This window comes from Geotrypetes seraphini, chromosome 1, assembly GCF_902459505.1.
Source record: "Geotrypetes seraphini chromosome 1, aGeoSer1.1, whole genome shotgun sequence".
NCBI lineage: Eukaryota > Metazoa > Chordata > Amphibia > Gymnophiona > Dermophiidae > Geotrypetes > Geotrypetes seraphini.
The window spans coordinates 314,025,519-314,039,369 of NC_047084.1; the positions used below are offsets into that span (position 1 = coordinate 314,025,519).

The 13,851-nt window shown below is 43.7% G+C and overlaps 1 protein-coding gene across 3 annotated transcripts in view; it reads left to right on the top strand.

The window, feature by feature from the left end:
- Positions 1-13,851, top strand: part of LEF1 (lymphoid enhancer binding factor 1) — a 254,533-nt gene that overhangs the window by 164,527 nt on the left and 76,155 nt on the right. The window lies entirely within an intron of this gene.

Genomic DNA, 13,851 nt, shown 5'->3' on the forward strand with positions numbered 1-13,851 from the left:
CACTTATGGCTCATCGCCGGATGAGCCCACCCCCTAATATCCCACTCCCTAATTTTACAGGCTGCAGTGCTATTACCGGGTGCTATAAGTTAGACATCTACAGGGCGAGGCAAAAATAAAAGTAACTTCCTAGACTTTTTTGCCATTTTCTCAGCGACCACTTTGAATTTTATTGAGAGATTTTATGTACTTATTTAGTCATCATACTTATGTATTACTATTAAACAGCATTTAATTATCTTAAGTTATATTGATGTTACTGACTTTGTAGCATTACTACCTAGAGATTTTTGCACATTAAAAATGTTTAAGCTAAAATAAAATAATATCATTCAAATGATACAATCTAATATAATAAAATGGTAAGCCGCGCATGCGCACTTACTAAGCGTGGGTCCGTTTTCTGTGAGCTGTAGCTAGGAAGTGCGCATGCGCGGCTCACCCCCTGCCCTCTCCGTCGTCTCCTGGCTCCAGCGGCGTCACAGTTTTCAAAGAGGCGCGGGATTGTTTCAGCGCGGGCCAACAACAAGCCGTTAAAGCTCCTGGCGCTGACTCCCGACGGCGGAGGAGAGGCAAGATAGAAGAAGATTTACGCCGCCCCCCCCTTCCCTTACCGCGGCCCCGACTGGCGATTTAAGCAGCGTGTCCTGCAGTCTTCACACGCTGCTTCGGGCCCTTCTACTACCCTGATTTGTTCCGGACGTGCCAGAGTAAATCAGGCCAGTAGAAGGACCTGAAGCAGCGTGTGAAGACTGGTGGACACGCTGCTTGAATCGCCATGTGTACTCGGACCCGCGGGAAGGGAAGGGAAGGGGGGGCCGCCGGCAAAGGACTCGGGCACCCGTTTGTAGTCGTGACTGTGGGAAGGGAAAGGGGGTAGAGGAAACAATAATGCTGCTGCACAGGGAACTGGTGTGGGGGGAGGGAATGCTGCTTTGGACACACAGACAAAGGGAGGAAGGGAGACAGAAAGACAAGAAGAAAGACACAGGGGCAGGTGCACAGGGAACTGGTGTGGGGGGAGGGAAATAGAGGGGGAGGGAATGCTGCTTTGGACACACAGACAAAGGGAGGAAGGGAGACAGAAAGACAAGAAGAAAGACACAGGGGCAGGTGCACAGGGAACTGGTGTGGGGGGAGGGAAATAGAGGGGGAGGGAATGCTGCTTTGGACACACAGACAAAGGGAGGAAGGGAGACAGAAAGACAAGAAGAAAGACACAGGGGCAGGTGCACAGGGAACTGGTATGGGGGGAGGGAAATGGAGGGGGAGGGAATGCTGCTTTGGACAGACAGACAGAGGAAGGAAGGGAGACAGAAAGACAAGAAGAAAGACACAGGTGCAGGGAGATATACAGAAAGACAAACAGACAAAGGGGGCCAGGGACAGAGACAGACAGAAAGAAAGACAGCGGGAGTCGCGTCAGGAAGGGTGCGGGATGCCGCAGAGGGAACTTTTCCAATGGGTGCAACTGGGCGGCTGTCGGGAACCTCTGATCAGGGGCAGAGCAAGGTAACTGTATCATAGGGATAAGAAGGAGGAGGGGGGGAGAAAAAGGAAGGGACGCCTACTGCTGGACAGGGGGAGAAGGAAAGAGGTGCTGATGGACAGGGGGTGGGTGAAGAAAAAGGAACGGAGGTCTAATGTTGGACAGGGGGAGAAGGAAGGTGGACAGGGGGGAGCTAAAAAGGGAAAAGGGCTGCTGCTGCATAAGGAGAGCTGTGAAGGGGTGGTGGTGGACACAGGGGAGGTAAAAGGAAGGGAGAATGGACGGGGAGCAGACAAGGGGTGGTGATGGACAGCCAAGGAAAAAGAAAGACAGAAAGAAAGAAAGCGGCTAAGGAGAGAGAGAGAGAAAAATAAATAAAGAGAGACACACACATATATTCTAGCACCCATTAATGTAACGGGCTATAAGACTAGTTAATAATAATAACTTTATTTTTGTATACTGCTATACATGTAAATGTTTCTGGCCTACATTGCAGCTGCCTAAGTTTTTTATAATTGTATACTGTAACATATTTTGGTATACCACAAACAGTTCAGAGTGGTTTACAGAGGAAGAAACTGTATACAGACAGCAATATTACAGAAAACTCTCAAAATTACATTAGCGTGGTAAGATTAATCAAATTTTTCCTGGAAGTGTTTTAGAAGTACGTCATGGTAGAAATGGAGTCAGAGAAATTTGTCAAAGAGCTGTTTTGATTGACTTCCTAAACGTTTGGTAAGAAAGAGCGTTTGAGATAAAGTTGGTTAAACATTTATTCCACTTGCCTGCTTGGAATGATAGTGTTCTATCGAGGAATCTCTTATAGATACAACCCTTCAAGGATGGGAAAACGAACAAGTAGGCACTACTTATATAAGTTGTGCCTGGAAAATTGAAATGATGAGATAGATTGAGGATGAGCCTGTTATGGTTTTGAAGCAAAGTCAAGCAAACTTAAAAATAACTCTTGCTTTCACAGTCACTGTGAATGCTCAAAGTGTCTACCCCCCAGCTTTAACACAGGCCTTTGGGAAGTTCTAACAGCCTTGTCGATCGGTCCCTGTGGCAGGCTGTCCCAAATTATCTAAAGCACTTCCTTGAGTTTGGTGATGGTCTGTGGCTTTAGGTGGAGCTTGTGATAGGCCTCCAGTGTTGCTCCGTGGACAAAAGTCTGCTACGTCACTGTGATGTCATTAACAGAAAGAGGAAAAAGTTATCATGTATTTTTATCGCTCTGTGGTACGGCCACACTTTGAATACTGTGTTCAGTTCTGGTCACCACATCTCAAAAAAGATATAGTTGAATTAGAAAAGGTACAGAGAAGGGCAACAAATATGATAATGAGATGAGATGACTTCCCTATGAGGAAAGGCTAGAGCAGCTAGGGCTCTTCAGCCTGAAGAAGAGATGGCTCAGGGGAGATATGATAGAGGTATATAAAAGAATGGAGTGGATGAGTAGATGTGAATCGTTTTTTTACTCTTTCCAAAAACACTAGGAGTTAGGGGACATGCATGAAATTACTAAGGCCCAGATTCACTAATCTGCCCGATCAGGCCCGATCCGGGCAGGTCCAACAAATTCTTGAAACTTAAATATGCAGATGGGGATGATCGGAGAAAAGTCCCCATCTGCCTTCCAGGATCACTGGTGTGCGATCTCTGTGCATGCGCAGACCATCTGCTTTCTCTGCAGATGGTCTGCGCATGCATTTTGTGTCTTTTTTTTTTTTTAACTGTTTTTTTTCCAGGCCCTGACTCTCCTGCTCCTGTTCTCCGCCAGTGGCAGCAGCCTCTTCCCTCCTTCCCTGCAGTGTGAGCCCATGGGTTTAAAGTGGGGTTGCACTGCGCCGTGCAGCCCACTTTAAACCCGCGGGCTCGCACTGCAGGGAAGGTGGCAGGGAGTAGGAGCTCTGGGCCGTAATGAGGTACTTGACTGCTGATCTTGAAAAATTAGATCCAGCTTCTCTGGTTGCATATCCAGAGTGTATTAAAGTCAAATCTTCACCTGCCAGTTCCCTAAAGTCAGCTCGCTGGGGTAATTAGCACCAGCGATCAAATCGCAGGGGGCTGCTACTGGCTGAGGAACATCACGTCCAGTTCTAGCTTCAGCGTGTGTCCCATCCATGATTGGCACCGGAGATCTCACTCGCCAAAAGTTCAGCTCCAAATAAGCGTTTACGGTAGAAATGAAGTAGAAGCTCCCAAGAGTGATACAAAGGGTTTGGTGCCAGTACCAAAAATGAGTTTGAAACCCTGCCAAGTCTTCAACCTTTTTCTCCTTACAAAAAGGAAAGCCAACGGGCACTGCTCTCCCTCCTGCCCCAGGGCTTCTGCAGCTCCTGAAACAGGCAGCAAGATCGAGGCAGCAGAGAGCAGGGCAGGGTGGCAATGGAGCAGGAGAGTTGGCAGAGAGGTGTGCAACTGGTCCCCATCATTCGCTTTAGGAGTTGATCGGCTAGCCTAGTCGGATTGAGAATTTTGTGTAGTAAATCGCTGCCTTCCCTACTTTTGAATGTCCCTCCCCTCGTTTGCAAGCACAGATCAGAGGATGTTCAGCAGAGAGGTAAGTGAATCGGGCCGGAGGTGAATTTGGTTGCTAAGGGGTTGTAAACCGATCGGTACACGATCGGTTTGCTTTGTGAATCTAGCCCTAAGTAGTAGATTTTAAACATTTTTTCACTCAATAGGTAATTAAACTCTGGAATTCATTGCCAGAGAATGTAGAGATAGTAATTAGCTTAGCAGAGTTTAAAAAATGTTTTGATAATTTCCTAAAACAGAAGTCCATAAGTCTTTATTAAGATGGCTTGGTAAAATCCACTGCTTATTCTTAGGATAAGCAGCATAAAATCTGGTTTTCTCTTTGAGATCTTACCAGGTGTGACCTGGTTTGGCCACTGTTGGAAACAGGATACTGGGCTTGATGGACGTTTGGTTTGTCCTAGATTGGCAACTCTTATGTAATTATATTATGTACCCCATTTTTTTTTTTTCCAAATAATTAGTTTTACAGTGCAAACATTTGAATGTGCAAAAATCGCTGGGTGGTCACACTAAAAAGTCTGTAACTTTGCCGTGTTTAAAGCTACTATCTATGTTTGTGTTGAGTGGAATGAGATGAACAGCAAATAAAGCTGTGAAATTTCACATTTAAATTGAAAATTGCAAAAAAACTCTAGGGGGGTTACTTTTTTTTTTTTTTTGCCTCACCTGTAGATGCAGCTTGCTGAGAACTAATTCCATAACAGCTTCTGGGTGCCAAGATTCCATTATAGAATACTTGTGTAAGTTGGCATCTACATGCTTACATTTAGACATGCCCACTTACACTATGTCAATAGCTGGCATAATTGTTCACACCTAAATGAGGCACATAAAGAATACTGTAAGCTATGCATGTAAATGTTGGTCTCGCCCATGCTTTCCCCCTGTAAATGTCCCTCCTTGCATTTATGCACTAAGCAAGTTGAGTATGTTATTTATAGAATAGCGCTGAACACGCACCTAGCATGTAATAATAATTTTAATAATAATAATAATTTATTTTTGTATACCGCCATACCCAGGGAGTTCTAGGCGGTTCACAACAAATAGATGAATTACATACAGTGCGATTGAAAAAAGAAGAACATAACAAGGCAATCGAAGGGTCAAACTAGTTTACATTGACAATAGAGAATGACACGGTGGCGGTTTACCCGTGGCCACCGCATTTTAGCCGCGGGTCACCCGCTGAAAACGGGGAAGAAAACTAGCAGTCGCTGCGGCGACGGGGACAAGGCCATTCACCGCCCACGGGGCGGTGAATGGTCTTGTCCCCCGCAGTGAGGCATGAAGGATCGCGCGGTCCCCGCAGCTCACACCCGCCCGCCCATTCGATTCCAGTGTCCAGCCAGCTCTCTCCCCTCTCCTCACCCCAGTCCGCAGATCCTCCTCCTCGGCGACCCGCACGCTACCAGAGAGCCGCGCACACCCGCCGCTGCTCAGCCTCGATCTTCTGCTCTGACGCAACCGGAAACAGGAAGTTGCAGCAGAGCAGAAGATCGAACACTGAGCAGCCGCGCGTGTGCGGCTCCCTGGGAAAGCGCGCAGGTTGCCGAAAAAGAAAACCCACAAACCAAGGTGAGGAGAAGGGAGAGAGCCGGCCAAACACCAGGATCGACCGGGCAGGCAGGTAGTGGCCGCGGGGACCGTGCGATCGCTAGTGTTCCCGGCTCAAATTGGAAGGAGGGAGTGAAAGGAAAAAGGCTTATATGGATGCAGCGGGGACGGTGACGGGGCGGTGAATGGGATAGCAGTGGCGGTGACGGGGCGGTGAAAGGGATGGCGGTGACGGGGCGGTGAAGGGATCGGTGGTGACGGGGCGGTGCAGAGGATGGTGGGCCGGTGACGGGGCGGTGACGGGGACAGATTTTTTCCCCGTGTCATTCTCTAATTGACAATTTAAGTGAAGGAAGGGCTAATACAGAGCACATTCGGTATGTCCTGTAAGAGAATACAATTGAATTTATGAGAAGGGGGAACAAAGCATATTATATGAGAGGGGGGAAGCAGGGATCTTGGAAGGGGGGGGAGGAGGGGGAAAAAGTAAAGGAAGGTGGGAAGTGTTGGGGGGGAGGGGAGATTTAAGGATTTGATCTGTTGCAAAGAAGAGTGTTTGATCTGTACACATGCAAATGTACAGTTACCTAAGTAAACTCTAATATTCCATTATACAAGTACACAAAAGGCGCTTAGTTTGGTGTCTGAATTTATAGAATGAGAGGGCAGTGCTTAAATAAATGTGTTTTCTGTCTGTGCTGCTGTGCACAGGCCAGTTTTCTAACTTAAAGAGACTCAGTGATGTAGCAAGGGTGAGTGGAGGCCGGAGCGGTAGCGGCTCTCCTCTGCCCTCCCCCCCCCCCCTTTCTGACCCCCTTCTGCTGCATGCACAGTCTAGTGGTCATAATAAAGGTTCCCTTGCCTTACCCCTCACCCCCACTCCACCCTACCCTACCTGAACTGTAATTGTAGAAAAAAATAGCTTGATTTTCAAAGCCTCCTTTTTTTTCTAGCTATGCCGCCATTGCAAAAAAGGTTTCCATGTACCACGCCCAAACTTACTTAAGTATTACTGGGGGGATCTGGCAGAGAGCTGGACTACAGGGGCACCTCCTGAGCCTTAGCAGTACATCATCTGGGGATCGCTCTTGCCCCACCCCCCCTCCACGGCTAGACCCCCAAGGATGTTTATATGAGATAAGGGGATATGGGTAGTGGAGATAATCTTTTTGCCTTACGGGTGAAGCCAGGAAAAAGAATGGGATTCTTAAAAACTGGGCCAGCTAGTGGAGGAAACTTGTGCTCTGGCCTTTTGGGGGGGAGCATATTTTTGAATACCTGTTTGCCTGTTTGCAGACACTGTTAGCCGCATTTCTGTAAATGGTGCCTAAGCGTGATTGACATGTGGTCATATAGAGGCACCAGAAGTTGGCCTCATAAATGGTTTTTTTTTTTTTTTAGTTCAATAATTTTATTGAATATTATAAGAAATATAAACAGAAAGCAGCTCAAACACATAGAATCATAATAAAAATCATGTATCAAATATTTGTATCTACAATCGTTTGAATAGAACTAGATTAATGAAAAGGATCCAGAGTATCTGGAACTGCTTAGAAAAGGAACAGAAAAAGACAGAGAAACAGGAGGGATAAGAGAAAGAGAGAGAAAGATAAAGGAGGAGAGAGAGAAAGAGAAATAGAGAGAGATAGAGAGAGAGAGAGAGGCAGAAGTGTCTATAGAGCAGAACGAACATATGAATCTAAGAATGACCAAGGTGATTTGTTTCGTGTCAAGTTTGTGGAGGGTCATAAATGTTAAGGTTGGAGGGGAGAGGCGGAAGCAGCAGTTGTCAAAGCTGCTTCTCTCTGTGCCCCCAGCATTGACTTGATGCTGGCAATGCAGTTCATGAAAGAAATCTGAAAGAACCCTCCATGATCTTTCTAACTCAGTAGTTCTCAAGCCTGTCCTGGGGACCCCCCAGCCAGTTGGGTTTTCAAGATATCCCTAATGAATATGCATGAGAAAGATATGCATATAATGGAAGTGACAGGTATGCAAATCTCTCTCATGCATATTCATTAGGGATATCTTGAAAACCCAACTGGCTGGGGGGTCCCCAGGACAGGGTTGAGAACCACTGATCTAACTGATTAGAGAAGGGCTTCCTTGAAATATATATATCTTGTGTGACAGTACAGCTTTCTGAAACTCATAACCTGCAGTGAAATTACTCTGAACTCTAAAGACCTGGACGCTACTTTAATTTTATGCTGTCAGTTAATCACTAGCAGGAGCAGCTGATAAGTTATTTTATCAAAAGTCCAGTACTCCCACATAGCTGTTTTCTCAAGTATGGAGACCGCTGGGATGAATGCGCAAGAAACCAGTGGCTTTGGAAAATGCCACTTTTGAATTCTGCCAATCAATATCTGTTTGAACAAAATTGATTGAGCCAAAGTCTTTCAGGGCTGAATCAATTATTCCGTCTGAACTTTGTTGCCTAAGTGCCTTAATCCTGTTCCAAGTGGCATCATTTCCAGTCAGAGAGGTGAAGACGCTGTGTACTAAATAGTTCAAAGAGATTCCTCTGTCTGATGGTGATTGGAAGAATCTGTGAGCACGAATATATGTCGCATGTCTTAGGAGGACTCTGTTAAAGTGTCAGGCACATAGGGGACAATTCTGTAAAGGACGCCAAAGGTTAGGCACCAAGATGGAACGTGCTAAGCGTTAATCCTGTATCAGCGTTTGAGAGCTCTGAGTGGCCTAGAGGTTAGAACTGCTGCCTCAGCACCCTGAGATGGCGAGTTTGATTCCCACTGCAGCTCCTGGTGACACTGGGCAAGTCACAAAACACTTCATTGCCCCAGGTACAAAATAAGTACTTGTCTAAAATATGTAAACTGCTTGGATTGTAACTACACAGAAAGTGGTATATCCCATCCCATTACAGAATGCTGTCTGTCCAAGTTAGATTGTAAGCTCTTCTGAGCAGGGACCGTCTATAAATGTCAAAACATATAGCGCTGCGTACGCCTTTCACCACTATATAAGTGACTAATAGTAATGCTGGTATAAGTCGTCATGAGCCAACAGTTAGATTCACCCACTTATGCCTTGTCAATAGCGAGTATAAATGCACACCTAAAAGCAGTATTCTGTAAGCAATGTGTGTAAATGTTGGAAGACCCCGTGCCCGTCCATCTGCCTCCCTGTATGCGCTAAGTAAGTTGCACGTTAAATTTCTAAGATACTGCTTAACACCCAACTAGTACTTGCACATGTTAACAATGGCACGCAAAAGTGCTAGTATTCTATAACTTATCTGCGCATTTGGCTTGTAAATGTAGATATCACTCAAAAAAGAAAGAAAAGGTCAATGTAACATTAAAGTGATTTCAAGGAATAAAGACCCTTGATCTATTTTAGAAAACCTGATTCTTTGTTTATTTTTTGCATGATTTAAATCTATATATATAAAATCGGAGGTATGTATGTGTGTATGTATGTGTGTGTGTGTGTGTGTGTGTGTGTATGTGCCGCGATCACGCAAAAACGGCTTGACCGATTTGAACAAAACTTGGTATGCATATCCCTCACTACCTGGGGTGATATGTTCTGGGGGTCTCGCGGCCCACCTGCACACGTGGGCGGAGCTACAAACAGAAAATCAGATTTCACCCATTCATGTCAATGGAAAAAATGTAAAAAGCTGCCATTCTCACAGTAATTCAAAAACGACTTGACCGATTTGAACGAAACTTGGTATGCAGATCCCTCACTACCTGGGGTGATATGTTCCGGGGGTCTCGTGGCCCACCTGCACACGTGGGCGGAGCTACAAACAGAAAATCAGATTTCACCCATTCATGTCAATGGTAAAAATGTAAAAAGCTGCCATTCTCACAGTAATTCCAACTATAAAACACTTTCTATGACACTATAACCACTAGGGACATCGTTTCTATTCTACCACGGACACCATACATATAGAGTTTGTATGTTCTAACTGTGTTTGTAACTGTTTCCTTCATGCACCCCAGTTCATAATTACATGAGTACTCACATATGCTGAACTAGGAACACAGATTCCATTCTGAACCAGGAAAAAACTGCATGGAGTTTCTTTTCAACCTGAGTTTCCACATATTGAGTTGTTTAAATCAATACTGAAACTTTTGGATGCCACTTATTCCAACAGATCTTCCTTTTCAGTTTAAGAGATTGCAAATTCCAGTGTGACTTGCATTCTGTATCACAATCAACAAATCACAGGGACAGACTATTACATACTGTGGAGTGGATTTAAGATCCCCCTGTTTTTCCCATGTTGCTTGCTCAAGGGTGGGTTCACCCAAGAATTTATATGTTCTTGCTCCTGGAGGTGAAACTAAAAATGTTGTTTATAATCAAGTTTTGCGTTAGTTGTATTGTATTCATTTTGTCAAATATTTCACATTATAATTTGAATATTGTACTTTTTATAAAGCTGTAAAAAAAAATTTCATTCACCACTATAAAGTATCTTTATTTGAATCCATTTACAGTGTTATTGCTATAATTAAATACCCGTGCAACGCCGGGGCATCAGCTAGTATATTATAATATATTACCAATTTAATTAATTCTGTACAAAAGTGTCCAGTGAAAACATCACTAAAATTTTAAAACATACATCCACATACTCATAATACTCCAAAAGGCACTTATCTTTATGTTGGAATAGGCGAATAAATCCAGAAAGAAGTCCTTATAAAGATCAGCTGAATAGTCCTTTAATCATTCTGTAAGTCCAATCCTTTTGGGCCAATCTAGTCCTTTGGTGAATTGATTGGTCCAATCTTTTTAGTCAAATGTTTTAAATCCAGTTCATCTTGGATTTATACAGCTGATCTTTATACGGACTTCTTTGGGGGTTTATTTGCCCTATTCCAACATAAAGATAAGTGCCTTTTGGAGTATTATGAGTATGTGGATGTATGTTTTAAAATTTTAGTGATGTTTTCACTGGACACTTTTGCACACAATTGAATTGGTAATATATTATAAAATATTATGTAAAAAATAAAGAATCAGGTTTTCTAAAAAAGATCATAGAAACATAGAAAGATGACGGCAGATAAGGGCTACAGCCCATCAAGTCTGCCCATACCATTGACCCCCCCTTTTAAGTCAACTGGACCCTTAACTCTACTGACCTGCTCTATTAAGTCTATATCCTAGCGACCCTATTCATTGGTATGACCCTCGCAGTGATCCCACATAGGTATCCCATTTATTCTTGAAGTCTGGGATATTGCGGGCCTCGATCACCTGTACTGGAAGCTTGTTCCAATGCTCTATCACTCGTTCCGTGAAGAAGTACTTCCTGATGTCTTCCCTCCCCTGAGTTTGAGCGGATGTCCTCTTGTGTTCGAGGGTCCTTTGAGAAGAAAGATATCATCTTCCACCTCGACCCATCCCGTGATGTACTTAAATGTCTCAATCATGTCTCCCCTCTCCCTACGCTCCTCGAGAGTATAGAGCTGCAATTTGTTCAGTCTTTCTTCGTACGAGAGACCCTTTAGCCCCGAGACCATCCTGGTGGCCATCCGCTGAACCGACTCAATTCTGAGCACATCTTTACGGTAATGTGGCCTCCAAAATTGCACACAGTATTCTAGATGAGGTTTCACCATGGCTCTGTATAATGGCCATCTACACAAATTCCTCCTATTTGCTCGTTAAGATCTTACAACAGAATGTCACAGAGTTCACAGAGTAATAAACCCCAAGATCATGAGTTTATATTAGAGGTTCGCAAGGGTATCCGACCGCCCTACAAGCTGATACAGCTTGAAGGGAAAACCATTCCTCATATACCCACGATTCCTCCTCCTCCGTATTAATATTTTTTTCAATGATTTCTTTATTTTACTTTTTATGTTATTATCTTTTTATGTTATTATCTTTTTCTCATTTTTCTACAACATATTGTAACTGCTGGAGCTGTTTGGTAAATACTTAGCTTTCAGCCTTATTACCAGTCCCCTGAAGGCATTTACAATATTGCATAGTTTGGCGTCATCAGCGAATAAGGTTACCTTACCTTGAAGCCCTTGAGTCAAATCCCTAATGAATATGTTGAAGAGGAGTGGACCCAGGACTGAGCCCTGCGGCACTCCGCTGGTCACTTCCGACGTTTTGGAGAGGGTACCGTTAACCATCACCCTCTGAAGTCTGCCACTTAGCCAATCTTTAACCCATGCAGTTAGTGTTACTCCTAACCCCATCGATTCCATCTTGTTCAGCAGTCTGCGGTGTGGGACGCTGTCAAAAGCCTTGCTGAAGTCAAGGTATACGACGTTTAAGGACTCTCCCAAGTCCAGCCTTCTTGTTACCCAGTCAAAGAAGCTGATAAGATTGGACTGGCAGGACCTACCCTTGGTGAATCCATGTTGACTGGGGTCCCGGAGATTCCCCTCATTCAAGACCGTATCTAATTTATGCTTAATTAGTGTTTCCATGAGTTTACTCACTATTGAAGTGAGACTCACCGGTCTATAGTTCGCAGCCTCAGCCTTGCAACCCTTTTTATGCAGAGGAATGACGTTGGCTGTTTTCCAGTCCAACGGAACTTTCCCCATGCTTAGTGAGAGAAAAGAAACAAAAACGCTGCCGAGGTTTGCCAAGGATCTTTATTCCTTGAAATCACTTTAATGATACATTGACCTTTTCTCTCTTTTTTGAGCGATATTATATATTTTTTGGAAGGTTTTTTTTTTTCTCTTCCTTTTGACATTATCTTATAGCAAATGTAGATGCCAAGTTATAGAATGAGGGAGATAGTGGGTAGATGCACATCAGATCTCGGTATATTATTTCAAAATATCTTCACTGATGGTGTCCTACATGACCCCTGGCATTCACTGGGGCACCCAGGAATCTTTATGCATAACCTCACGCAAGAGATATGTTCGACTGGTCATCATGAATCTGGGAGGGAGGGAAGAAGAAAGCAGAAAGGTATTTACGGTAAATTTTCTAATTTATTTTCGAAAACATTAAAAAATACATAGTAACATATAGTTATATAGTAGATGACGGCAGATAAAGACCCAAATGGTCCATTCAGTCTGCCCAACCTGATTCAATTTAAATTTTTTAAATTTTTTCTTCTTAGCTATTTCTGGGCAAGAATCCAAAGCTCTATCCGGGACTGTGCTTGGGTTCCAACTGCCGAAATCTCTGTCAAAACCTACTCCAACCCATCTACACCCTCCTAGCCATTGAAGCCCTCCCCAGCCCATCCTCCCCCAAACGGCCATATACAGACACAGACCATGCAAGCTTACCCAGTTCAATATTTACTATTATTTTCTGATTCTAGATCCTCTGTGTTCATCCCACAATTTGAATCACGACCGAAAGAGCTGAATGTGTGTGTGAATGTGAGCATATTTCTAGGGACACATCAGGGACAGCAAGCTCGAATGCCTAGGGCTCTGTTTTCAAACTTGAGTTTAGCCAGAGGCACAGAAGGAGAAAAAATCATTTTTGAAAACAAAGCACTTATTCCATAAGTGTCAGCATGATGTTTTGCCTCTGTGTAACATAAATTCTATTTATTTTTATCTATGATCTATCTATCTATATAAGGTAGGAACTGGAAGTAAGAGAGCCCTACTGGCAGTAGGGGAGAGGCTGCTATGCTGCTTACATCTTAGCCTATATCTGCTTGCATTTCAGTCAGTATAGAATTGCCTGCTACTTTATAACATTCCTTTTTTCACCTTTAGATTGCCCATATCACATATTTTTTTGTATTTTATAATCGGTGTAATTCCTGCTTTAAAGTCAAGAGAAATTAAGCATGCTTTAGGGGCATTTTCAAAACACTAAAACATCCCCAAAAAATGGCATAAATCGGCACTTGGACATTTTCTCACCAAAACATCCAAATGCTGATTCTGCTGTGTGTCCAAAACTAAAAGGGTGTGTGTTGGAGGCGTGTTGTGGTCGGACTTTGGGCGGGCTTAGACTTGAACGTCTTGCAGTAATAATCTTTCTCAAGATGGAACTTTGACGTTCTGAGCTAGACTTGTTTTAAAAGCATCTAAGTACCAAAAGGTTACCCATACTGACCAGATGTCTACTTAAAGGATTAAGTTATGACCCCCTTACATTCTCCCAAGTGGTCACTGACCCCCCTCCCACCCCTAAAAAATCTGAATGAAACGGTATATTATACACTTGTCTCTTGAACAACAGTGTTTAAAAAAACTTGGGAAGTAAAACTAATGAAATCATTCAGGTGTTTAGAGGTGCTT